This window comes from Eleutherodactylus coqui, chromosome 3, assembly GCF_035609145.1.
Source record: "Eleutherodactylus coqui strain aEleCoq1 chromosome 3, aEleCoq1.hap1, whole genome shotgun sequence".
NCBI lineage: Eukaryota > Metazoa > Chordata > Amphibia > Anura > Eleutherodactylidae > Eleutherodactylus > Eleutherodactylus coqui.
In genome coordinates, this window is record NC_089839.1 from 61,957,055 (window position 1) to 61,982,939 (window position 25,885).

General features: G+C 43.1%; 1 protein-coding gene across 4 annotated transcripts in view; it reads right to left on the reverse strand.

The window, feature by feature from the left end:
- Window positions 1-25,885, reverse strand: part of PLCB4 (phospholipase C beta 4) — a 306,829-nt gene that overhangs the window by 171,277 nt on the left and 109,667 nt on the right. For 3 of the 4 annotated variants that reach the window (XM_066595661.1, XM_066595658.1, XM_066595659.1), the window contains exon 3: window positions 11,275-11,341. The exons of the other annotated variant lie outside the window; for it this stretch is intronic. The gene's annotated coding sequence lies outside the window, so the exon portion shown is untranslated. The remainder of the gene's footprint in view (window positions 1-11,274; window positions 11,342-25,885) is intronic. 4 annotated transcript variants of the gene reach the window in all.

Sequence of the window (25,885 nt, forward strand, 5' to 3'; positions counted from 1 at the left end):
AGCTTTCTTTACCTCCCTGCATCGGGGTTGTCTCGCGCCGAACGGGGGGGGGGTTGAAAAAAAAAAAAACCCGTTTCGGCGCGGGACAACCCCTTTAAGAAGTTTGGAATAGCCCTGTAATCTCCCAATAAAGCCCGGTCTTATCTTGTTTTATTAAAATGAGATCTAGTATAATAACTTTGCATACCTGTGAAATCCAGAGATTATTTCAGAGATTGAAGTAATCCTCTAAATAGTTAAGGAAGATTCTGTAATCTAAATTTAATTAAAGTTCACAGCTGGCATCCCGAAAGGAAAACACTGGTACATTAGATGCAATATGAAGCGAGTAAATTAAAGTTTCTGCTGCACAAAAATAGAAGCCGATTTTCTATGGTCACACATATTCCTCTCCTTCTGAGCACTTAGACACACTTCTTAGAACCTTACCTACTATAGCCTCGAAGGAGTGTAGAATAGAAAATGCTATTACCCAGACCTGGAAAACTGATAATACCGTATATACCCACTGTAATTAGTATGATAGGATAAGCAATAGGTGCCATATTTAGAATTAAAAGACTTTATATTGCCCCAAATGATGCCTTCTCATAGCGCCCCCCAGTGATAATGCTCATTCTGTTCCAGCACACTGACCTTCTGTGCTCCTCACCTGTAGATTTACATGCGCTTTTCATCTTTTAGTTGACAGTAGACATGGCAAATAGGATACACTTGCTTACCATAAAAGGAGCCAAGCATCCAGAGTGGTATCCTCAGCTTTCCTACCAAGTGGAGAAGAAGCTGAAGGCCCATTTAGACACAACCATTATCGCTCAAAAGTCACTCAAAAGACATCTTTTGAGCGATAATCGTGTGCATTAACATAGTAAGATGACCGCTCAAACTTCGCTCAAATGGCAGTTTGAGTGACAGTTTTGAGCGTTCACTTTGCATAGGTGTGTAAATGAAGGCTGGACCACTATCTTTTGCATACAGCTATTGCCTTCTCGGAGCGCACAGCTGGTATACAGCTGAGCACTCCAAGCAGGGTATGCAGAAGACAAGCGGGACCGCTATCTTCTGCTTACAGCTGTTGTCTTCTCAGAGAGCTTAGTTGGTATACAGCTGAGCGTTCCAAGTAGGGTATGCAGAAGATGAGCGGGGCCGCTTGTCTTCTGCATATAGCTGTTGTCTTCTTGGAGCACTCAGCTGGCATAAAGCTGAGCACTCCGAGTGGGGTATGCCGAAGGCAAGTGGGGCCGCTTGTCTTCTGTATACAGTTGCTGTGTTCTTGGAGCGCACAGCTGGTATACAGCTGAGCACTCCAAGCGGGGTATGCAAAACACATCTAGAGCGCGGTCTTCTTCATACTCTGGCTGTGTTCTCCGAGCGAAATACCAGCGGAAACAATTGTATCAGCGGTATCCCACTGAGAATTTAGCGCACGGCACTTATAAAGCTTAGCTGAAAGAGAATGATGAACAACTCGCTAACAAAAAGTGCACGATGTTCGTGCAGTTAGACTCAACGATTCTCGCTCAAAAAACGGTTTTGAGCGATTTTTGAGCGAAAATCGTTGGGTCTAAATGGGCCTTAAGCTACTAATACTAATTAGATAGCTGTCGACCAGGGTGCGTGTGGTTTGATTGTACAAAGGGGAGAGAGCCACTACCACATCACATACATCTGGCAGTAGCTTACGTCTTAAGAACCAAAGGATTGGGCAGCTGAAATGCAACTACCCAATCCTGATCTCCCCCAATAGCAGATGATGGAGGAGAGTCGAGAAGCCATCATACAAATCAGATCAATGGCCAAACCCACCAAAATCAGTGAGTTCGGGTCAATCTATATCTAATGTTTATGGTCATTCACAAGAGCAAGAGCTGTTCTCTCCAGTACAGATGATAGAATGCAGGACAAACCCTCCCAATTCTAACCTTACGTCATGATAGGGCATATAGACCGGGGTTGTACAAACTATTTGCCCCCTTTATGGGCAGAAGCAATGCAATAAATGTAATGGCCACAATTCAAAGAATGTTCCAGAAAGTTTACCTGGTAGGGACCCCAAAAGAGAAGCTATTTTTCCATTATATCATATCCTCCTTAGGGTAATATTGCTCATGTCTATTGTCCATATGTATTTTCTTGACTGATAATGAATAGTGATGACAATTGCTCGAGCGAGCATTGCCCTTAGCGAGTACCTGCCCGCTTGAGAGAAAAGATTCGGCTGCTGGTGGGGGGCGGGGAGCGGCGGGGGAGAGCGGGGAGGAACGGAGGGGAGATCTCTCTCTCCCTCTCCCCCCCCCCCCGCTCCCCCTGTTCACTGCCGCAACTCACCTGTCACCCGCGCCGGCAGCCGAACCTTTTCTTTCGAGCGGGCAGGTACTGGCTAAGGGCAATGCTCGCTCATCTCTAATAATGAACTAAATGCTACAACTGTTATGTTTGTCATTATCAACCAAGAATAGTGTTGTACTGGATCGATGTAACACTTATGGTTCATCATCTGAACATTGGTTAGATATTAAGAATTATTGTTCCATCTATGCTTCAGTAAGACTTCTCCAATGTCTCCAGCTACATCTATCGAGCCCTCTCCATAGTCACAACGCTCTTGTTGGAAATCTCAAAAAATCGGATATTATTAGGATACGATTTTGTAAAAGTTTCATCGATAAAGTTCCTGCACTTAAAAACAACTTGTGGTTAAGCGATAGCCAATGGGACAACTAGCAAAACTGCACATAATATTATTCACCTAAAATGATGTTTTTGTGCTGAAAAATCACTATAAAGTGCCTTTCCACTAAGGATCTCACTTCTTCCTAATATTCTCTTCACTTTTGTTGTCAAGTGAAATCTGTCTCTAGGAAAAGAGAGAACAACATGGAATGCAAAAGTTAAGAAGGGCGATGACTCATGTTGCTCAATGAAGTCCATGGAGAGCAGAGGGGAGGGGGGAGAAGGGTGACTCATACAGATATGTTAACACAGAGAACTGCAAATTACAGTTATAGCCGCAGAAAAGAATATAGGCGATAAACACAAGGTACAAGTCATACGATGACCAGAAATTGTGCTACTCCACATGTACACACACAAGGCGGCTTATTCTGAAAGTGCAGGTATGCTTTAACTACAATTATGTCTTGTGTATATAATAACAAGTCACATAAAAATGTAATAGAATTCCTTGACTGGCCAACAGAGTTTTGTGTCATTGATGTAATTATTCTAATTAATAATCCTAATTTATGGCTGACTAGTTATTACATCTGTCCAGTAAATCAGCCTTATTGGGGCACCTTCGTCTTCATGACGGATTATCTTCACTGACCGTTTATAAGATATGAATAATGTGCAGCCGTAAAAATGTCCTAGAAGCGCTTTGCAAAATACCTTTAATTCTACCAAACAAGACGTAGTCCTACTTATTACGTTATCGCTGACAAGATCAGATTTATCACACAGGACAGGCATTGTTTGCCTGAAGTCCCATACGTTGTAATATGATAAGAAGCACACTTTACTGTGAAGGTAAGTGAAAGGACCTAAGCTTTAAGTAAACCAAGTCTGAAATAATCCCTCAATATCACAAACACCACCCACTTCAAAAGGTCAATTGTAAGACTATCACACACAACGCAAGCAAGTGCGACCAATATGCCATTTACACCATCACTCATTTCCAAGAAAGTGCGAATGGAAAGAAAAGGAATGGGAAGTATAAACTTTAATTTTAACTTTTTCTTTTTTGTTTTTTCCCCTCTTTTCTTGCCCAAATGTCTGTGTCTACACCTTCCTTCTCAGTACATTATCTACCCTGTTTCGCTGAAAATAGGACCTACCCTCATTTTTGGGGGGTTTTCGGGGATGCTTGAAATATAAGCTCTACCCTGAAAATAAGTCATATCTGCATTACATAAAAAAAGGAATACATTACCTAGCAGGCTCGGTCCACGTTCCTCCCGCTGCTCTCCGAAGCTCCGACACGCCTCTTGCAGTCCTTGGCCACCCACAGAAGATCACTTGCTGGATACAGGATTCATAAATGTCACCCCCACGAAGTGACGGCTTTGATTGCTTCTCGAGTGCTGCTCAGCCAATCAATCTAGCACTCGATGAACCAAAGCGATGGCTGTAATTGGTTCATTTAGCACTGCATTGATTGGCTGAGGAGCGGAATTTGTGAATTGGCCAATCAATGCGATGGCTGGGATTGGTTCTTCGACCATTGCTCAGCCAATCAATGCAGCGCTTGATGAACCAATCACAGCCATCGCATTGCTTCATAGAGCGCTGCATTGATTGGCTTTTGAGCGCTGCTCAGCCAATAAGAGCCCTTGCTTCCTGTAACCAGGAAGTGATCTTCTGTGGACGGCTGAGGGCTACACAAAGCGCGTCTGGCTCCGGAGAGCAGCGGGAGGCACCTGGACCAAGCCTGCTAGGTAAGTATAATGAGTCTTGTCCTGAAAATAAGTCATAGGGCCTCTTCTCGGGCAAAAATTAATATAAGACAGGGTCTTATTTTCAGGGAAACACAGTACTAGCACTCTGTTAATATTTTATGTCTAGAAGTTACGTTGTTTATATACCACGGTGAATTTGGTCAAAAGAATGCTTAAATATGCTGGAAAAAAGAGCTTTCTGTTTTTTGCTGTCATCTTGAATTTATTCCATAAGTAAATATTACTTAGGCCGGCGGATATTACATATGTAAATTCCGATGGTATCCAGCGCAGAGGAGGAGTACAAGACGTGATCAGGACATAGTGAGATACCAGGTGAGGATGGATGAAGGAGAAATTCGCACCCGTGCGCCCCATACTAATTTCTCCATATAAGTTCTTACATCTATATCCTTGGAAGTCGGATAATCAGCAGTCACCGAGGAAGCATTCATCTACCTGCGCCGCTCCGTGTCCACTCGCATTACCATCACTGTCAGAGAGGACGTAATAACCTTTCAAATCCAGCTAAATTAATTATGTTCTCTGCTAATAATAGCGTTGCTGGATGGGTCGGGTTGCCCAATTTCAGGTAACGTCAGCTTAATCACTGTAAAAAGAGAACTTCTTCAACTTTCTAGTTACTTTGTTTTTCAATTTCTCGCCTTTTCCAAAATGCTATTAGTAAAAGGAAGTATTTGTACTTACGCAGGTATTCTGATCTCAGCCATGGGAATACCCCTCTAAACTTGATTGTACTTCCTCTTGATCACTTTTTGGTCAGTGTTACACTGACAGGCAACCTCTAGCAAAGCCTAGAAGGCATCAGAGGACATAGAAGGAAGTTTCCAAACTTCCATAATAGGAGGCGCAACTTTTCGGCTGAGATGTCGCAGCGGCTTTTAAGGAATAAAATGGTCTATTTTTTACAACACACTTTGGAAACTTCCTTCTGCTTCTTGCATCCATTCTTTTATATGTATGGAGTGCTGTTCAGCTTTGTTTATGTATAGCCTAAAAGGAAGATTTGGGGGCCTTTGTTGACCCTGTCATGGAGAGAACCCCTCCTTCTGTAAAACACCTTAAATGCTGCATAATGATTAATTGCAGTATATAAGGGATTAAAAGGCCAAGATTGGTTCCTCTGACTAGGACTATTATGGTGAGAACCTGGTTGTCTATCCTTTGTGATCTCCCATGGTGATTGCAAGAACACAGCTTCTGAGCCCCTGCTTTAATCATGTTGAATATTACTGGCATGATGCCTTATGTTAAGGCATAATGTACAATACATGTACATCAAGGTGTGCCAAAGGGGTTAATAGCAGTCGGTCACCAACTTGCGTGCCTCACCTCCTCAAAGATAGTCAATGCCACCCGCAAAGCAGAACCAGTGGGATATGTTCACACATAGCATAAATACCGCAGAATTTCCCCATACAAACCCACAGCATTTATAATACGAGCCAGTGGATGAGATTTCGACACGGTTTCCATGCGGTTTGATACAACTTTTACAGAAGGAAGTCCTACTGCTTGTCCCTAAAATAAGCCCTAGTTGTATAACCCCCCCCTTCCCCCCCCCCCCCCCCCCCACACACGCACACATAAAAAAACAATACGTCACCTAACAGGGGCTGTTCGCTCTGCGGCACTTTTCCTCCCAAAGCTCTGCCAAACTTGTCTGCAATCGTCAGCCAGTGCTTCCTGATCAGGCGGTTCAAAAATCCCTCCTCCAGGAAGTGCTGGCTCTGATTGGTTCTCGGGTGATGCGGTTCAGCCAATCACTGCAGCGCTCGATGAACCAATCACAGACATCACATGGGCTTCACATACATGCGTTTTGTAGCATTGTCGCTAGCAAGAAAATCTCGTGATTTTGTCGCCCGTGTGAAAGCAGCCAATGGAGAAGATCCGTCCAAAATAGGTAGAAATAGCCACAAAATCCCCAAAAGAGAGCAGAGCAGTAAAGCAATAATATACCCAGAATCCCCCCAACCTACTGATTAACTATAAAGATAAGGTGGGTACTATAAGAGGTAGAACAAAATCTGCACATCTGATGAAGTCAGATTACTGATGTAACATGTAGGAGGGCTGTATATGGGTTTTAACATTCAGGACACGCGCCAATAGCCTTTAACCCTTTACAATCCAGTGTTGGACCTCGTCTGACATGGAGATTTTCCTGCATAGGTCCCATGATTGGTGAAGTCCGACATGTTTCTAACACTATGCAGAAGAGAGGTCCGGAGATGTATATTACAGTATGCAGAAGTCAGGTCGGATGTCAGACCTCCCTCCTGCATAGTGCAATATGCATATATAATATACCGTATATACTCGAGTATTAGCCGACCCGAGTATAAGCCGAGTCAATAAGTTATAAGCTATACTCGAGTATATACTAGGTAAAAAAAACCCAACACAATAATCACCTCCCAGCCGGCATCTGTGTCCCCGGCGCGATGGTCTTCCCGGCGGTGCGGCAAGCTGCTTGAGAATTATCCCCGCTGTCATCTCCCTGCTTGGCTTTGAATTTTCACGGGCGGCCGATATACGCGACCATCTGATGCATTGGATTCCAATGCATTTGTTCACACGGGCGAATTTATAAACGTTGCACCGTAAAAAATTGAACATACGCAACCAAAATCCGCGCCGGCTATTATACGCTGGGTAAAAAGATAGTTCTGGTTCTATCTTTCTACTAATATACACCGGCGGCTCCCATAGACTCCTATGGGAGCTAGAAAAATAGGCAGGGGGAGGCATTGTAGCAACGCAGGGGAAAGCTTACAGGTGCCTCTATTTAGGCATTTGAAGTCATTCCAAGGATTCAAGCCAAGTGAGGGTTTTCTTGGCGGCGCCGTATTTTTTCGCATAAACATCGTGCCTGATCGTGAATGGACAAGAAAACGCTAATTATCTCTGCCTGTCGTCGCAGAAAATCGGCCCTTCATGCGAATTTACGGCGCGGACGAGAGAACGTAAAAAACGCATATGCTCGTGTGAAGGAGCCCTCAGGCATATTCTTTACCTTCTGTTGCTGGTACCAGTCTGATGATCGGATTGACTACAGACTCTTCTAATTTCACTAACATTATCACATGAGCATCATTTCACGGCACACTGAGCTGCGCAATAAAATCGCAACTATCTTGTAAGAACGAAGATTAGATTGCGATTTTTCCGTCTATTCACACGCTTGGCTGCAGGGAAAACAAGCCGCAGCCCCCAAATCGCTGACTTTTAAATGCCCCAACTAGCGGCACCTGACAATCGCGCTTTTATTGCTCAATTTGCCGTAAAATGACGCTCGTGTGAAAGAGGCCTACGGATAAATAAACAGCTGGGAATCATTCAAAAGAACCTTAAAAAAAGATTTCTGGTCGGCAACCGCAGCGAACATTGAGGAATCACCTTGTCAGCTAAGATTAACCGTCATTCAGCAATGAATCAGCATTAGAGATGAGCGAGCGTACTCGGAAAAGCACTACTCGCTCGAGTAATTTGTTTTATCCGAGTATCGCTGTGCTCGGGTCTGAAGATTCGGGTGCCGGCACGGAGCAGGGAGCTGCAGGGGTGAGCGGGGAGGAACGGAGGGGAGATCTTTCTCTCCCTCTCTCCCGCCCGCTCTCCCCTGCGACTCACCTGTCAGCCGCAGCGGCACCCGAATCTTCAGGGACGAGCACAGCGATACTCGGATAAAGCAAATTACTCGAGCGAGTAGTGCTTTTCCGAGTACGCTCGCTCATCTCTAATCAGCATCACAAGTGTTATTACATGAGACGGGAACATGCGGCGTACACTATGCGGCAAACTCCGGTATCCATGTATTTTCTATTATGCTGGAGTCACGAATCTCCATGGGAACATTGTAACAATGGCTCCCAGACGCTGTCATCTTATAGGTATCCGGCCGCAGCTGACTTTCGCGTTGATGCGCCATTACATGAAACACTCCACAGATTTAGCTTCTATCAATTAGCAGCTGATGTCCATGGATATGTAAATGTTGTGGGGAGATGGTGTTCCTCCGTGTCAGCAGTCCGTACGTCCCGTGTGTCGTTAGTGGATGATGAAGAGGAGTAACGGGCTATAGTCAGCAAGTTATAGTCGTCAGCTGAGGAGTATCAAAGAGGCTGTCCGGGGATTACTGCCTTAGATGTAAGTTCTAAGAATATAAATGTGTCTTCTGCTTGGATTTTATGTTCTTTCCCTGTTCTCCATCTACATTGCAGCCTAAACCATTGGCAGACACTCGGCCCATTGCCATAAATTCCTCCTGTGATGAAGAAGGTTCATGGACCGAGTCAGAGCTAGAGTTGTCAATCAATAAAAACTTTTTTCTATGTACTACCAGATCCTGTACATTGTGAATTGTTGGTGACTAGAGATGAGCAAGCGTACTCGCTAAGGCAAACTACTCGAGCGAGTAGTGCCTTATGGAAGTACCTGCCCGCTTGTCTCAAAAGATTCGGGTGCCGGCGAGGGGCGGGGAGGGAGAGCGGGGAGGAACGGGGGGAGATCTCTCTCTCTCATTCTCTCCCCCCCGCTTCTCCCTACTCACCGCTCTCCCCCGCCAGCACCCGAATCTTTTGAGAGGCGCGGGCAGGTACTCATATAAGGCACTGCTTGCTCGAGTAGTTTGCCTTAGCGAGTATACTCGCTCATCTCTATTGGTGACCACTCACTATAAACACTTATGCTGAGAGCTTCAAAAGCACTAAAAATATATTGCACATATAGCACCAGAGTTATAGTAGAGTCTAACTCTATTTACAATCTACTGCCAAACTTCAGTATTGCAGTATATAATAGTTTTATGCGCATCGTATTAAGCCCTGCCATAGGCAGGACTTAATAGGAAGAGATCCATGGTAGGATCATGGGAGGTGGTAAGTTCAGTGGAAGTGTTCAAACAGAGGCTTGACAGACATCTGTCTGGGATGATTTAGTGAATCCTGCACTGTGCAGGGGGTTGGACCCGATGACCATGGAGGTCCCTTCCAACGCTACCGATTCTACGTAGACCAGACAAACAAACATAAACTTAGCAAAAAGCAGACAGCACTCCTAATTCAAAAGGTACAATATATATACCATGCAGGTGACCTCATCTGACATGACGGAAATGCCCAGGGATGGACACAGCGCTACATCTAATATCCATGGAAGCCTCGGGGTAATTTCACACGCAGTAAGAATAGTGCAGATTTTCCACAGCGGAAAATCCTCACTAAAATCCACATCAAATTTTGATGCGTTTCCTGATGCAGATTTTATCCCTTCGATTGGAAGAATGAAATCTGTTGCAAATCTGCATCAAAAACCAGGTCAAAATCTGCACTAATTGGTGAGGATTTTCTGCTGTGGAAAATCTGCCTTATTTCTGTTCCATGTGAACGAACCCTAAACAATCACATTGTAGATCCACACTGTGAGGTTCAGGAGGTCTTGGCCAAATGAGATTATAGCACAAAAGACAATAAATATATGCCAGTGCTCAGGGTACAGGTAAGCAGAACGCAGGTATACCAGATAGTAATACTAAACTAGATTACCCCATTTAACCCTTTATCACAGCAGAAGCCGGCTATCAGTGTATGGAGCGGGCTAATGCCAATCCCTGCCTTATAATCATTAAGATGGACAGCAGCAATTTAATGGTCTGACAGAGGAAGGGGACCCCCTGTCTCCTAAATGGGCGCTCGCGACAAGACTGTGAAGTATGGTTCAAGTCTTGTGAAGGCCCCCAGGTCCACCTTAAGAGAAGAAAAATATATACCAATGCTCAGGGGTGCAATTAATCAGAAAATAGGAATACCAGATAGTAATATAAATAGTATATACTTCTAGTACTAATTCCTCAGACGGGGCAGTAGACCCACCTAGGCACCCCTTTCCAGACTCGTATAGTAAATCAGTAGGCTGCCAGCAATATCCCAAAGTAAGCATCCATCATCATCAGTGCAAAAGCCAAATCAGACTTCACTGTGGTCCAAAGAAAATTTGCAAAGTATTTTGGAGGTCCGCGGAGTGAAGCCTCCTTCCTCAAGTATAACCGCCTGTTAGTGCTTGAAAAACAAGGCATTCGCTGCAGGGTCGTCTGAAAACTGCTGTGGAAAATGAAAGCTGTGCTTGGTTGCTGCGGGCAATTAGGACAATCTAAGGCCGGCTGCACAGGATGGGATTTGCACTGCGGAATATGGAGCGGACGTCCACCTCCGGGCTCTGCAGCGAAAAACTTCCATAGCATGCTATGGAAAAGCGCTTTTTCCTGCAGACAAGCGGAAATCAATTGCGATTTTTTTTTGCTCGCGGAAGAAAATTCGCAGCATGCTTTACTTTTGAGTGGATTCCACACGGACTGCTTCCATTGAAGTCAATGGAAGCTGTCTGAACCGCGGCCCATCCGCAATTAACAAACAGGGGTATTGCGTATGTCCGACGGCGAGCCGCCCAGACCATACACAGCACAGTAAATGCCAGGTACGCAGGATCACCGGCCGGGCACAGGGTCGGATTCCGGTTTGGGATTCGGAATACAACCCGTTTGTGTGCAGACGGCCTTAGGGTCCAGTTTCAACCTGCGTTGGGGATTGGTTCCAACGCAGATGTGACGCCGGCCTCACTGTTAGGTTGTTTTGAGAAATGAGGCCCGAAATTTTATCTTTCAGTAAAATATGTGAGAAAATTCTGAGTTTTATCAAAAAGGACCGAAAACAAAAATGAAAAAAGTCCAGAAGGCGGAGCCTGCGGATACTTACTTCACCGAACATAATGATAGGAAGGAAAATGAATAAACATGAACTAGAATTGTATCACTCACCAAGCCGACACCGGGAAGCTTGTAACCAGTCAAGCGATTAGGCAGTAACTGTGGCAAAAGTATTTACCTGTAAAAAAGAAGGAAGGAGGTTAAATAAATGTGCCTCCCTGCAGCGTGCAGTAATCAGAGACAATACCGGTAGTAAGAGGCATTAATAGGAACACAATTACTGTACATCACATTTGGATTGGGAAAACCTTCAAATGACAAAATTGTTCCCCTCCGCGTCGGCGCCGCGGTCACTAGAAAAATAATCACATCGCTCTTTTTCCAAAAACAGAGGACTTTATAAGTCAAGGGGGGTAAGCTGTCCGACGGATCCGGTAAGGCACAATGCAGGTGTGAACAGAGAAAGTACTTGACGCTTCAGTCCTAGGGTGGGATAGGTAACATGAATCAAGACCAAATTGGGGAAGAGGCAGCTCAGTTTTGTCAGGGCGCCACCTCTGCTGGTTAAAATAACACCGGTGACAGTGAGGGGGGGATGGAATTAAAAAAGAATTGAAAAAAAAATGATAATACTCAATTCTCCACTGGCTCACTGCTCCGTCATTGTCGCTCCTGTCCTCCTCTTATGCATGCTGCAGCAGTCACAAGTTTGTTTACCCATGATGCAGTCAATAGGAGGTCCTGAAATGGGGTATCATCAGTGATGTCCCATGGACAGGCCAAGGCCTCTATATGAGTAGCTCATGTGACCTCTTTACCAGACGACTCCGGCGCCACAGAGACGTTATTACAAAATTATCGTTTGGGGCAGATGGGTATTTAATAACAAACTATAAAATGGAAAAAAGCCTTTAAGTCTGGGTTCCCACAGGGCGGAGTCATGCTGGAAATCTTGCAGTTTGGCCGCAGCAAAAAGACACGAGATTTCCACAGGGAAAGCACTGCTTCAAAAGCCGCGGCACTTAGCTGCGGGTTTTGGAGCAGCTTGGCCGCATGCTTTTCCATTGTGGCCGGCGCTCCCATACAGGAGAGCACAACCGCAACGGGGGGGGGGGGAGGGGGATGGCATGCTGCGGCCGGCTTCTGCCGGCTTTGCCACGACGGACTGGCCGTGTCATGTGGACGAGATTTTTGACAAATCTCGACCGCATGGCTGGTTAATCCCAGGATTAGCAGGCGCACGCGGATTTGCCGCAGTGAATTTCTGGACGGAATTTCCACGGCCAATCCGCCCTGTGTGAACCCAGCCTAAGGCTGAATCACACATGCAAAACGCTCAGTCTATAACGCAACGCTTTACCACTATGTGAGCCGGCCCATCGCCACATATGGCAACGTTTTAATTGCACATGGTAACATATCTCACGCACGCTGTCATGACTTGTGTCTTTTTTATTTAAATTTCCCACTCTGCCGCTTAGTTGTGTATAAACGCAGCGCATACGCAAAATAATTGCAAACGTAGAGCTTTTATTACGCACCCGTTGAGAACAGTACGGCTCAATTGCGTGTAATTTGCGTAGAAAAAGAACATGCTGCGTTCTTTTTTATGCGCTTATTATACGCAATGTGAATGGATCAATGAAAATCAGTGTACAGGCATTGACTCCATTCACCGTGTTTTACGCGTGCGTACATACGCTATTAAATTACGCTCTTGTAGGGCTTGATTTACTCTTAGGAATCCCTCAAAAACCTACATTTTGCGTGTGCCCGGCGCCCGGACTCCCAGTGATTGCGGGCTGTGGCTCTACACGGCTCTGTGCTGGTGAAGCAGGAGCGCTCCTGAGTATGTGAACACGAAAACCTGACATTGTGCATCCCTCTATGTGTTTAATTGACATGATTTTAAACTACACTGATCTAATTTGAAAGAGAAGTCAAAGGCATGCCAATTCATATTATGAGTATTCATACATTCTGTTTGTATTCTGTGGGGATTAAATGCCGTGTTTTGAAACGTTGGCTCTGACAGGCATGCTAATCTTGCCACATGCCATCTGTTATAGAGCAGTCAAGATAAACTCCGGTGCTTGAGATGCTCGGCAATTCTCCGCCTGTCCTTTGGGAGTGCAAAATGTGTTAAAAGAAATTAAATCGTTTATTTTTATTAATATCTCAGCATTCTTTCCCTAAAAAGGACCAGACGCGGCAATCTAGTCAATGAACGCATCTTACACGGTGACGGCTCAGTTAATTCACTAATTAAAGGGAAAGAGGACCTCGCTGTGGGGATATTTGACCTTTTCCTAAAAGTTGATCTAAACAAAAGGGATGCATTTTTGAACATTTATTGATGACCTATTCTTAGGACAGGTCATCCGTGTAAGTTCGGTGGAGGTCCAACGCCCAGCACCCCTGCCAGTCAGCTGTTTGTAGGAGTTGTGGTGCAAGGGGACTAGCACAGCTCCACACATACCGTAAGATCAACCACATGCACGTGAATGGAAGACAGCTGCAGTACTATTCTAGGCCACTGCACAATGTATGGAGCTGTATCAGTTCCAGTGCCCAGCGACTACTGCAAACAGCTGGTTGCTTTGCACTGGACCCCCACCAATTTGATATTGATCATGTATCCTAAAGGACAGGTCATCAGTAAAGATGTACTGGAATACATCTTTATGTATCTTAAGGAGGTTGTCGCAACACAGCCATTGCCTTTAATATGAAAGTCACCAAGTGCCCTTGTGAGCTGATTTGGCTGGAAGAAGTTGCTTTCATCTGTCGCAGCCATTGTAGGGGAAATGCAGGTCAGGAAGGGTTTTGTTTCTCCTTAAGGAGAGCACCTAGAAGGTGTGTGAGGAGATTTATAAGGACGTGCATAAAAATACGCAAATAAGGAAGATGGAATAATACTTCTGCAGCATTCCTGCAAGGCAATGTTAGATATTTTTTTTACAAGCCTTATAACAATGATCAGGAATTGTCTCCTGGTGTAAAGAACAAGTCGTGCTCCTAGGTCACATTTGACATTTTCTTGGCAGACTGTTTTTACAGGGTGGTTTGCCCCATCTTTACCCCCCACTCACTCATTTTACCAATCTTGGAAGGATGGAAGGCTGAGTCAACTTTGAGTTGGCTAATAGAGATGAGCGAACCTACTCAGCCACGCCCCTTTTTCGCCCGAGCGCCGCGATTTTCGAGTACCGTATATACTGGCGTATAAGACGACTTTTGAACCCCGAAAAATCTGCTCTGAAGTCGGGGGTCGTCTTATACGCCGGTAATACAAAAAAAAGAAAGTGTCAAAAAAAAAAATCATTACTCACCTCCCCCGGCGTTCTGCGGCGCTGCTGCAGGCTGTCGCTCCCTCCTGGTCCCTGGCAGAGCATTGCTTTCTGGACGCAGGGCTTGAAATCCCCGCCTCCAGAAAGCTAATACTGTGATTGGCTAACACACGCTGTCAGCCAATCACAGCCATTCAATGACATCATTGAATGACTGTGATTGGCTAACACACGTGCGTCTTCAGCCAATCACAGCCATTCAATGATGTCATTGAATGGCTGTGATTGGCTGACGGCCCTGCGTCCAGAAAGCAATGCTCTGCCGGGGACCAGGAGAGAGCGACAGCCTGCAGCAGCGCCGCAGAACGCCGGGGAAGGTGAGTAATGATTTTTTTTTTTTGCTCCACTGTATTCCTGACGTATAAGGTGACAGTTGGGGGGTCGTCTTATACGCCCCGTCGGCTTATACGCCGGAATATACGGTACTTCCGCACTCGGGCGAAAAGATTCGGGGGTCGCCATTGGTGAGTGGGGGATTGCAGCAGGGAGTGGGGGGGGGGGGGAGAGGGAGAGAGAGAGGGCTCATGAATGGTTTCATCTTCTGGTTTATAGAGGGTACCACATGGGAGTCACAGGGCATATGGACAGGACTTCTTGGGATGAGACAACACCTTTTAATTTTAGGCTCCTTTCACGTCACATTTTTGGCTTATATTTGAGGTATATTTATTTGCTTTTGGGTTTTTTTTTTCTTTCCAAAAATTGTGTATTCATGTGAATATTAAAAAAAACAAAACCTTAAGCAACTGTATGCCACTGTTAATCTGTCAGCTGTATCCATCTGGCCCGTGGATACATTTGTTTGCGTATCCTTCTGGGGTAGCGTGAAAGAGGCATAACGCTGCCCTCATTTGGTCAGTGCTGGCAAAAACTAGCAATTATACCTAAACCTGAACATCTGTATACCAAATATGTTACAAAATGTATCTACAAGGTAGCAGGGATGCAAATCTTTTACAAGGTGTAATGTTTGTTTTTATTTAACCCCTCAGTGACCAGCCTATTTTGTGCCTTAAGGACTGAGCAATTTTCATAGTTGCATTGCAAGAGCCATAACTCCTTGACATAGTTGTATGAGGGTCTTGTCTTTGTGTGGGAAGAGTTGTATTTTTTAAAGGCATTGCTCTGGGGTACATATAATGTATTGTATAACTCTTATTACATAAAAGAAAGGGGAGGGGGGGTTGGAAAAATCACCCAGAACATTGAAACCCTTCTTATTTCCTTCAGCACAATTACACACAATACCAAGTCTACATAGATTTTTATATCATTTTTAATACTTTAGCACAAAAAACCAAACACGTTTCCGAGACCCATAGGATTTTTAAATTTCGAGCAATTGTGTTATTTGAGGCCTTGTTTCATGCGGGAAGAGTTGAAGTTTTTTTTCGTACCAGTTTGAGGTACATATGACTTTTGGATTGCTACTTATTACATTTTTTGTGAGGCAAACAAAAAAAAATAAGGCTTTTGTACGGAAAAATGTGAGGTTTTTTTTTTTTAAACCATTTGCAATCCAATTTTGGATTCAGGGTTTCCTAGGGGGCTTTCTCTTTCTGCCATTATACAATTGCACCATCTGCTGGCTGGAGCCAGTATTGCGGTATGGGACATGCTGGAGAGGCCCCCCGACAACAGAGCAGCCAGTAATATACAGTAAGAATACCCTGCCGGACGTCTTCCGACATCGGAGCTGTACAGCCTTCAATCAGAACGTCTTTAGACGTCAGTGGATTGGAAAGGGTTAAAATTGGATTTCTTTTTAAAAGTTTTAACTTTATTGCCCTTTTTCTGACACAATTATTTACTCCCGAGGACTGAAGATGTGATCATTCAATTGCTAGGATAATACACAGCATTACTCAGGTAGTGCATTCTACTTTGCCTATGACATCAGCTTATAAGACTCTACTGTAGGAGCTATAGCAGGAAAGTTGTCCTGTAACTAGACAACCCCTTTAATACTCCAAAATACTAAAGCCTATACTAAAAGGTACCTTTTTTAATGATGTTTTTGAATCAATGACCCTCGTTCTGTTTTAATGGCTTTATCTTAAATAAATTACTGTAGAAAACTGTGCCCATAAAATACCTCAAAATAAGCAATAACGATACAAAGCCTGGTATTTGGCCTGAGTCCTATTTTAACAATCGCTCCCAAGACAATTTAGCAGACTGACCACGTGGTTTTGGCAGCTCCGTCTAAATGTCAGCCTCTCTCAAAAGGAAACCCGGTGTAGGAACTGATAACTCTGCGACCGGACAAAGGAGCCGCAAAATACCAATTTCCTGACCATGGGCTGTTAATTATCATGTAAGAGGAGATATACGGTACTTGCCATATTTGTGTGTACTTCATGCTTTTGGAGGGCTATTTATATAGAATGGCATTTAATAAAGTCTTTCTCTTATCAAATATGCCCCATGAGCTCTTGTCACTTCCACGTGAGCGGGTGCTAAAAATACTGACAAACTAATGTAATAGAAATGCTTTCGGTTCTATTGCTATGAGGGAAAAGTTCTGCATCCCTAGTAGACCACTTAGTTCAGTAGCTATAGGGGACAGGAGCAACCGCTGCCGTATACCTGGAGAGATCTGTCAAAAATCAGTAGCATTGCTTTGCTATTAATTTTAACTGGATAGATAGAAGACAGATAGATAATAGATATGACATAGATAGCTATATAGCTAGGTATGAGATAGAGAAAGATAGATAGATAGATAGATAGATAGATAGATAGATAGATAGATAGATAGATAGATAGATAGATAGAAATGAGATAGATAGATAGATAGATAGATAGATAGATAGATAGATAGATAGATAGATAGATAGATATGAAATAGATAGATAGAAATGAGATGGATAGACAGATAGATAGATAGATAGATAGATATGAAATAGATAGCTATATAGCTAGGTATGAGTGGATAGATAGATAGATAGATAGATAGATAGATAGATAGATAGATAGATAGATAGATAGATAGATAGATAGATAGGTATGAGATAGAGAAAGATAGATAGATAGATAGATAGATAGATAGATAGATAGATAGATAGAAATGAGATAGATAGATAGATAGATAGATAGGAGATAGATAGATAGATACCACTTTTACATCATTGTCTAAGCTACATTAGGTTGCTATCTCATTATTGTCACTACAATGTTGCATACAATAGGTCATCAACATAGTTAATTACCGGGAACCTACGACTCGGGATTGCCGAGATGTTCGCCCAACCTGCTATTAGTGCCGTGGGCCGGATGTAGGTCATAAGGGACAGCAACAGAAGTTCCCTAGCTTGCTTTACACCCATGGAAATCAATGGGCACTGAAATGGCTATTACACTTTCGGTAATTCTGCCCCCGATGACACACGCTCGGCCCACTGCACTGACAGTGGGCCAGGCATTCACCTTATTGTCGGGGATCCCGAACAGCAGGTCCTTGGCGATTAACTGTTGACCTATAGGATAGTTCATCAATAGTTTTTCCCTGGAAATCCCCCTTTAATAATACTTTCATATAGTGCCCAAATGAAAATGCTACGAAGTGCTCAAAACCCCCGACATCATTGCAGCAGAAAACTGCATGGGCCTGCAGCTTCTTCCCATGATAACAGCTAATTATTGGGGGACTTGAAAAAAAGATGACCGCTTTTAAATTATGTAATTTTTTGAAACTATTTTTGTTGTATTCTGCTCATTGATTGTGTTTTGTTATCACAGATAGAGTAAACTGATTCTGTGCCTGTTGCCTGCAACAAAAGAAGATTCCATGAATTGATGTCATCTTTCTGCTAATGATCTCAGATCAACATACTCCATCTTCAAGACTTCTCCAAAGCTGCACCAATTCTCTGGAATGCGCTGCCTCAGACAATCAGGATAATCACTAATAGCCACATCTGGAAGCGAGCCCCAAAAACTCATCTCTTTAGGGAGGCCTACCGTATTCTCAAATTTAACTCATCTCTATTTAGCCCTCTTCTATATTCTTCCTCAGAAACTTCTTATCTGTATATACACAGCTTACCAGCTGGTCACTGGCACAGGTGGCTTTATGTATACTAGTTGGTTTGGTAAAAGATGGCTGAACCACTGTACACAAGCACCTTTACCTCTCGTGTTACATCTATGTCCTAATAGATTGTAAGCTTCTTGCGATCAGGGCCTTTACTCCTCTTGTTCTAAGCATTTACTCCTATTGTTTAATACTGTATTTAATGTCCGATTTTATCTGTCCATGTTTGCACTTATTTAGAAAGCACAGTAAAATATGTTGGTTCTTTAAAATTTCCTGTCACGTCTGACCAGGATGTACCGAAACCGGTGCCCCAAACCATTCTTAGGCTATGGTTATACAGTGGCACAAAGAACATAAACCACCACAGGTAACATGTTGAATAACAGACGGAGAAGGGAACTTTGTCTATATGACTCAGAATAAGAGACTGTACCTGCCTATAGCAGATGTCCCGTCCTGATAAGAACGCACCCAATTCCCCATCCTCAGCCACTCACTGTCTCTATCTGGGACAGAAGTAAATAACTATGCAAGAATACAACTACCACTAATAACCACAGTACGTAGCTTGAGATGAGCAGGAAAAAAACAGAAGACCAAGATCAAGCTCTGATTCCAACAACCACCATATGAAGACTGAGAATAATCAGCACAGATCTACAACTAAAACAGGAATAAAAGCCCTCACCAATTGCTAAGCAGGTGCGACAGGTAGCAATGGACAGCTGAGAGGAAAATCCAAAATATCACTAGCATACACTAGACCTCCGTGAACGAAAACCAAAACCTGCTGCAATAGTTCCTTTATCCAGATAATCACATTGATTCTTTAAAACCAATGGATACCTATTAAGTTAAAGGGGTTGTTCAACTGCTTTATCAAAATTTATTGATTCAACCCACAAAGCACCCAGCCAATGCTGGATTTGTTTACATCTGCACCTTCTGGTTGCATCACTTCCCCTTACAAGACGTCTGATGTCAGCAGAGGTGCATGCGTAGTAGCAAGGACAAGCTACATAATGGAAACTGACAAAGAGAACATCCGGTCTGCCTCCCTTACTGAAGCAATTGATGGCGCACCATTGTCAGCCATGTAAGGAAGAGATGTACTCTGGAAGGAATGGTGCATCACTGGAAGAAATAGATTAAGGGGGAGTGAGATCACCTAACAGGGGTCCCAAATGGTAAAAACCATCACTTTTGAAATAGCAAATATATTAAGATTCTATTTTTGTAGGCAGGTGAAGGACAATGGAATTGGGTGTTAATGCAACTGGAAAACCATTTTAACTTTTCGTGAGTTCTTTGGAAAAATGAGCATTCATACTAGACATAAATTTTATTCTCAGCAAACAAAATCGTTGTTTATTAAAAGTTGGTCCATAAGACTTGTACTACTCGGTCACAACTCTCGAGGCAGCATGTGTGTTATAGCATCTTTTGTCATTAGCCAGCCTCTGCACCAATGACTGTAGTTGCCCCAACAAAAAAACAGTGTCATTGGGATAGAAGATACTTTTTTTGCAAAGTCATCATTTATAATGATACTTTTTACATTGGTTCAGCCAAAAAGATGGTTGCCTCTACTCCAAAAATTGGCGGGATACATGATTTAATACTCTGAGCTGGTGTTACAGATGGCACACACAGCAAACGATATACCTATGTCATATTCCAGATCCATCTGACCTAGAGTGGGTTAACGTGCAAAGCTTCATAATGAGCTGAAAAAAGGAAACTGAATCCCGATACAGACGCAATGCTTGGATCCGGCAATGCCAGTTACGTTGCCTCAAGTGATGTTGTAAGAGTGACCTAGAAATGGAAGAAATCCGCTCCAACTATAAAAGCAAAAGCTTTCAAAAGGCGAAACATCTAATTCTTAGTGACAGGCAATTTATTCCAGGAAAAGAAAAATAAGGAAACACAGAAGACGGAAAAAGCAACAAATCACGGCAACCGTCCTGGGACTAACAGTTACAACAACTCTGTCTATCTTAAAGACAGCAACACAACGAGGCTTATTCACTGAACCATGCTCAGGTCAGTTGTGGAATTAGGGCTTGTCCAAGAGAGTCTATCACTTTATAATATGCCCTATGTATAAGACAAATACATATAAAAGTATTCCGTGCATTCTCCACACACAGGAAAACATTATGTATACGGACTGAAAATGAGAGCTACACCTGTTCTTCAATTTTACATATTGACTTATTTATCCCCTTCAGTGGCACACCCGGAAAATCTCCGGGGCTTGCTGCACTGACCATGCAGTTGAACCCTGGAAGATTTCCGTGGACAGCTCTAGTGCTAAAATGTGCAGAGCACTGAGCTGTCATCTGAAATTTTCCAGGGTTTTTATTTTTATCTTCAAAAATTGTTATAATGTATTCTTCCATTACAAAAAAATGTTGCAATGTGATTGTAGCATTCCTTAATAAATACTTGCGAGATTAAATTGCATTGTTGACTCATTTAAAAAACCTGTTGTCGTGGCTTGTACTTCACGACAGCATCGTGGCATGGTGGCCTCGACGCAGGCCAAGACCTGTCGCCTGGTTATGCAGGTCAAGGGTTAATGCACTATGTACAGAGACTGCTGGCTGCTGTCTCTCCATGATGCATGGTGCATGCTGAGTATTAGTCATTCCTTGGAGAAGCTTGGGGTGTGGTTCTCTAATTGCTCTGCCAATTCTCAGGTGTGGAGACCTTTATATTCTTACCCCTCCCTTTGCTCACCACTGCTTATTCAGTTCCATGTATTGCTAATATTCCAGATAAGTGCTGCGGTTTCCTTTTCAATTGTATTTCTGTTTTCATTTGTATTGCTTTGCTGTGTTGGTTCATCTCACTATGGGCCTCCATAGGGACATTCAGGGCCCAGGAAGAAGACAGTGGGGCCGCCTTTATCGAGGCGAGGACTCCGCTTTTAGGCAGGGACCCTTCACCTCCCTGCTAAGTTAGGGCCAGGCTTCCTCCCCCCTGGAGTGGTGCTACTGGGCAGCATAGCGTGGTATTATACTATTTCTGGCAGTGTGTACGTTACCCTATGCCGTGCTAAGCGTGGTGCTCTTGTGTCGCGCAGGCTTTACATACTGGCTTTCATATTTCTGGTGCGGTGTGCACTGTTCTACAGTGCATAGTGTTACAACTGCAGTAAGTGTGCACGTCACCCTGCGTCCATGCTGACCGTGGTGCTCGTGTGCCGCACAGACGTGACACCTGCCCTGTGAGGCATGACATGGTAAAAATAAACCTGCTACTGAAGGGGTTAAATGTCTCTTTTTTCCCCCAAGACAAGTCCAACCCAGTCCTATTAGGATATAAGTATATCACAGAGAAGCTTCTACCATTTGGGACTCTCCTCTATGAGCCAGATTGGAGAGTGAATGATAAAACCCAAGTTTTGCACTAGTAGAATTGGCCGATTCATGTGTTATCTGGTTGACAATTCGTCTCATTCTACATCGTGTCATAATAAATGTAGGTCCGGCTGCAGATACCCTTGTCAGTAACAGCTCATCGAGGGCTTCTGAAGCCCAGCAGAGGTTGCAGAGACTCAAACAAAGGAATGGAGTGCTCACCACTGCAGTGTCCGAAGGTCGGCAAAGCTTGTCGGTAGCAAGTAGGTTTAATGGTAATGGAAAAGGACTCCAGGAAGTTGCTTGGATTTGGCTTTTTGGAACTTGAGGGTTTATTAAAGTGAGCTGATCTCATGTACATATTTTGTTTTTGCATTTTTTGTGTTTTCGTTTTGTAGTGCCTTTTGCGGTTTTTAATGCATTTTCCATGTTTTTTTTTTTAAATATTTACGTTTTTCATACATTTTCCATGCTTTTTTTTCTTGATCTTTGCATTTTGAATGCATTTCCTTGTTTCTCTTAATTTTTGCATTCGTCTTGAACTTTTCATGCATTTTTGTTCTGCTTTGCTTTTTGTGTTTTTCACGTCTTTCCATGCCTTTTTTTTCTTTTGCATTTATATGCATTTTTTCACGTTTTTTTTTTTTTTGCATATAAGCTTGTGTTTTTTAGTGGTTCATTGTTATTGCTCTCTGGTTGTGTTAAAGTCAACGGGAAACACTTGTGATCTTATCACGAGGGGGAAACAAGCGCGTGAGTTTGCAATTTCACAGAAGCGATGCAATGTGATTTTGAACCAAATACACTTCACGTTGCGGTAAAAAAATGAATCTTTTAAATGTTTTTAATTAATTTTAATAAGGAAAATTGCAATTGATGTTACTAGTTTGCACTGGAGTCCCTTTCTATTGTCATAGAGGTTGCAGTGGCCTAAATCTTTTGAAGGGGTTGGTTGTCCAGGATTGGAAACAGCACCCTTCCTGTCCATAGGCCATGCCTGGCATTGCAGCTCAGCCCCAGTCATGGGAATTTCCATCTATAAAGTATCATTCCATTATTTTGATCTATTAATAACTGGTAAGGATTTCATCAGTTATACAAGGAGATCTAGATTCAACTGCGAGAGCCTCCATAATTACCATCATTAAAACCTCCATAGTCACACTGAGAAGGTTGGGCGTTCTAGATTTCTGAAGGCTTTGTTGACTGCTTGTTGCCAACTTGTCGTCAACACTGTCACATGTGATGTCCATTTATTTTTCTAACCTCCTGCATTGTGAATGCAGTTCTGCATTTTTTAATTCTTCCTTTGTCCCTTCGACCAATTGTTTCCTCGTTAGTCTTGATAACATCTCCTAATGAAATTCCACTACTGTAATTTTCCTACACGGTCGTTTGGAAAAGGAAGCTGGCAGTAAAATTATACAAATGATTTGTCTTTATCGTTCTTGGCATCTAAAGATAATATCCTACATGCTAAAGCTCGATCAAGATTAAACTTCATTACAGGTCCGTTAGGCTTTAAAAAAAGGAATTGTGAGTGGCTTTCATCAAACACACATGATCCGAAGTTCCCACACGCTTAAAAGGATTAATTTGATTACATTTCTAGAGAGTCACAGTGATTACTGGCTGAGCAGAAAAGACATATAATCCAAATATTAATATAGGGCTATATGGATAGAAATTCTCCAAGATATTACCAAAGTAGAACAACCCAAACATTCTCTAGGTTTGTCTTGAAGATGACTACAAAATGCTAGCACCATAATTGACAGCCTTGGTCCAATCCATATCTGTTAAGTACAGACAGATATAATCTAACCTGAACAGACTCAAGAGGATTCTGGCATTTGTTTCTCTTAGGGCTCATAGACACAGCATGGAGATTGTGAGATGGCACATACTGTCCGTATGGCTCTATACTACGTATTCTTTTCTTCTAGAGTCGTTACTTCTAAAGAAGACTAGAAGGACCATAAAACCTTCACATCTTTATCAGTGGACTATTTAAGTACTTATTTATTTCTCTACTCATCCTGTTGTGGTATTCTTTTTAAGTGCAAATGAATCACATCCATGTCTGTGCCTTGTTATAAGTATGTGTGTGTATATATATGCATACTTCTTCGGAGCTATTTCATTATGCCCGAGGAAGGACCCATTAAAAGGTATCAGATCTACAAATTACTTGGTTTCTCTTGCTGAGAACAATCGCATTCCAGAGAAAAATAACTCCGTACATATGGCATCTGATGGACAATCCTATGGCTTTGCTTGTCTACCATGAAGGCTCCATGCACTTATAAGAGTGCCTTATTACAGTTTACATTTGTATAGACATGTATAGCTGTGTGCATGAGGGCTTAGACTGGGCAAGATTGTTTTTGGTAAGCCTATTTAAGGAAGACCAGCCAGCGGGACTGGTTACATACCTTATAGCTACATCCCCGCTTTGGTGTTTCTATTTTTCTTGTAGCTTCCCCCTGCATTCACACACTTCAGTTACCAACAGAGCCTGATACTAGTCTACTATTAAGAGAACAGTCTTCAACGTCCAGAGTCTATGAAACGTCACATCCATGATACTGGATGTGGAGAACTACCACTTGACAGTTGTCTACTGTTGGCCCCCATAGGTAGAGAGAGCCATTTGCAGGTAAGTGCGGGGGTACATCTACAAGACAAATATAAACACCAGATGAATCAGTGGGGACGCGTCTATAAAGCTATGCAGCTTGTTAGGGAACCTCACAGGTCCTCCTTAAATGTTTTTTTTACATTTTTCAATCCCCGTTCCTGATAATGTCACTTTTCAGCCAAGGTCATAGAAAGCCAGTTAAAGTTATCAGTATGTTTGACTATATCCGATGGCTAATTCACATAGGTGTATGTGGCATATTACGCACGTATTAGTCACATGCATAAGGGCGGTTTCAGACGACTCTAGGCGCAATGACGCTTGCCGTAACTGAGCGTAGTTTTGCCAGAACTGGGTTTTTTGACGGCCTTTCAAACTCTACCCCATAGCGCAAAAGTTTGAAAAAAATGGCGGGAGGATAGCTCCTGCCCTATTTTTTCCGTACGAAAATTAATGGGCGAGAATCCCGATACTGAAAACGAAACCACTGAAATTTTTCGTTTTGTCCGGTTATACGGCCGTGATTATCATGGCCTTATAAGGGGAGGAAATCACGTTTGTCTGAAACTGCCCTGATACGTGGTGCTTCCATTGATTTATATTGGGCAGCTCCCACCTGCGGGGTTTTCCCACATGTACTATGCGCATTAAAAAAGATCACAGTATGTCATATTGGCGAGTAAAAACGCGACAATTCGCAGGGCTACACAGTTCCCTATGCCGGTACAGCATTGCGATTTTCGCGCAGCGTATTACCATACGGTCGTGTGAGCCGGCCATACCCTGGTCTCCTAGCAAAAAACGTTTGCAGTCCAATGCAAAAATGTTTCTGCCAGAACTAAGCACTTCCAGATTTCCCGTTTTGGGAAGAGTAGTAATGCAGCCAGCAAACTGCTAATAAAAATAAATCACAAGTAAAAGTTTTCCTTCTGAGAAGAAGATCTTCACAATGTTTAAGATATAATGTTGCACTGTGTGTCTTTGTTTACGGCTCGTCGGCACTCTCTGGCCATAATCAAGCCGCAGACGAAGAATGTTTAATTTTCCAAAGAGGATCATTTTAGGGATGCTTGAAGTGTGAAGCCATTAGGAAGAAGGTTTATCTGTCTCCATTAGAACTTTTTTAGACAAGCCCTATGCGTTCACATTCCCACAATTAGCTAATAAGACGCAGCAATTTCCAGATGTTTTGTGTTCTGTGACGCTTGGCGAAAGCATTGCCAGGCCAGAACGTTGCCGTCTGCGACCTCTTAATGAATGATTAAATACCACGGGGCAGATTTATGAAACTGTCTAAAAGAATTTGCCCACAGCAACCAATCAC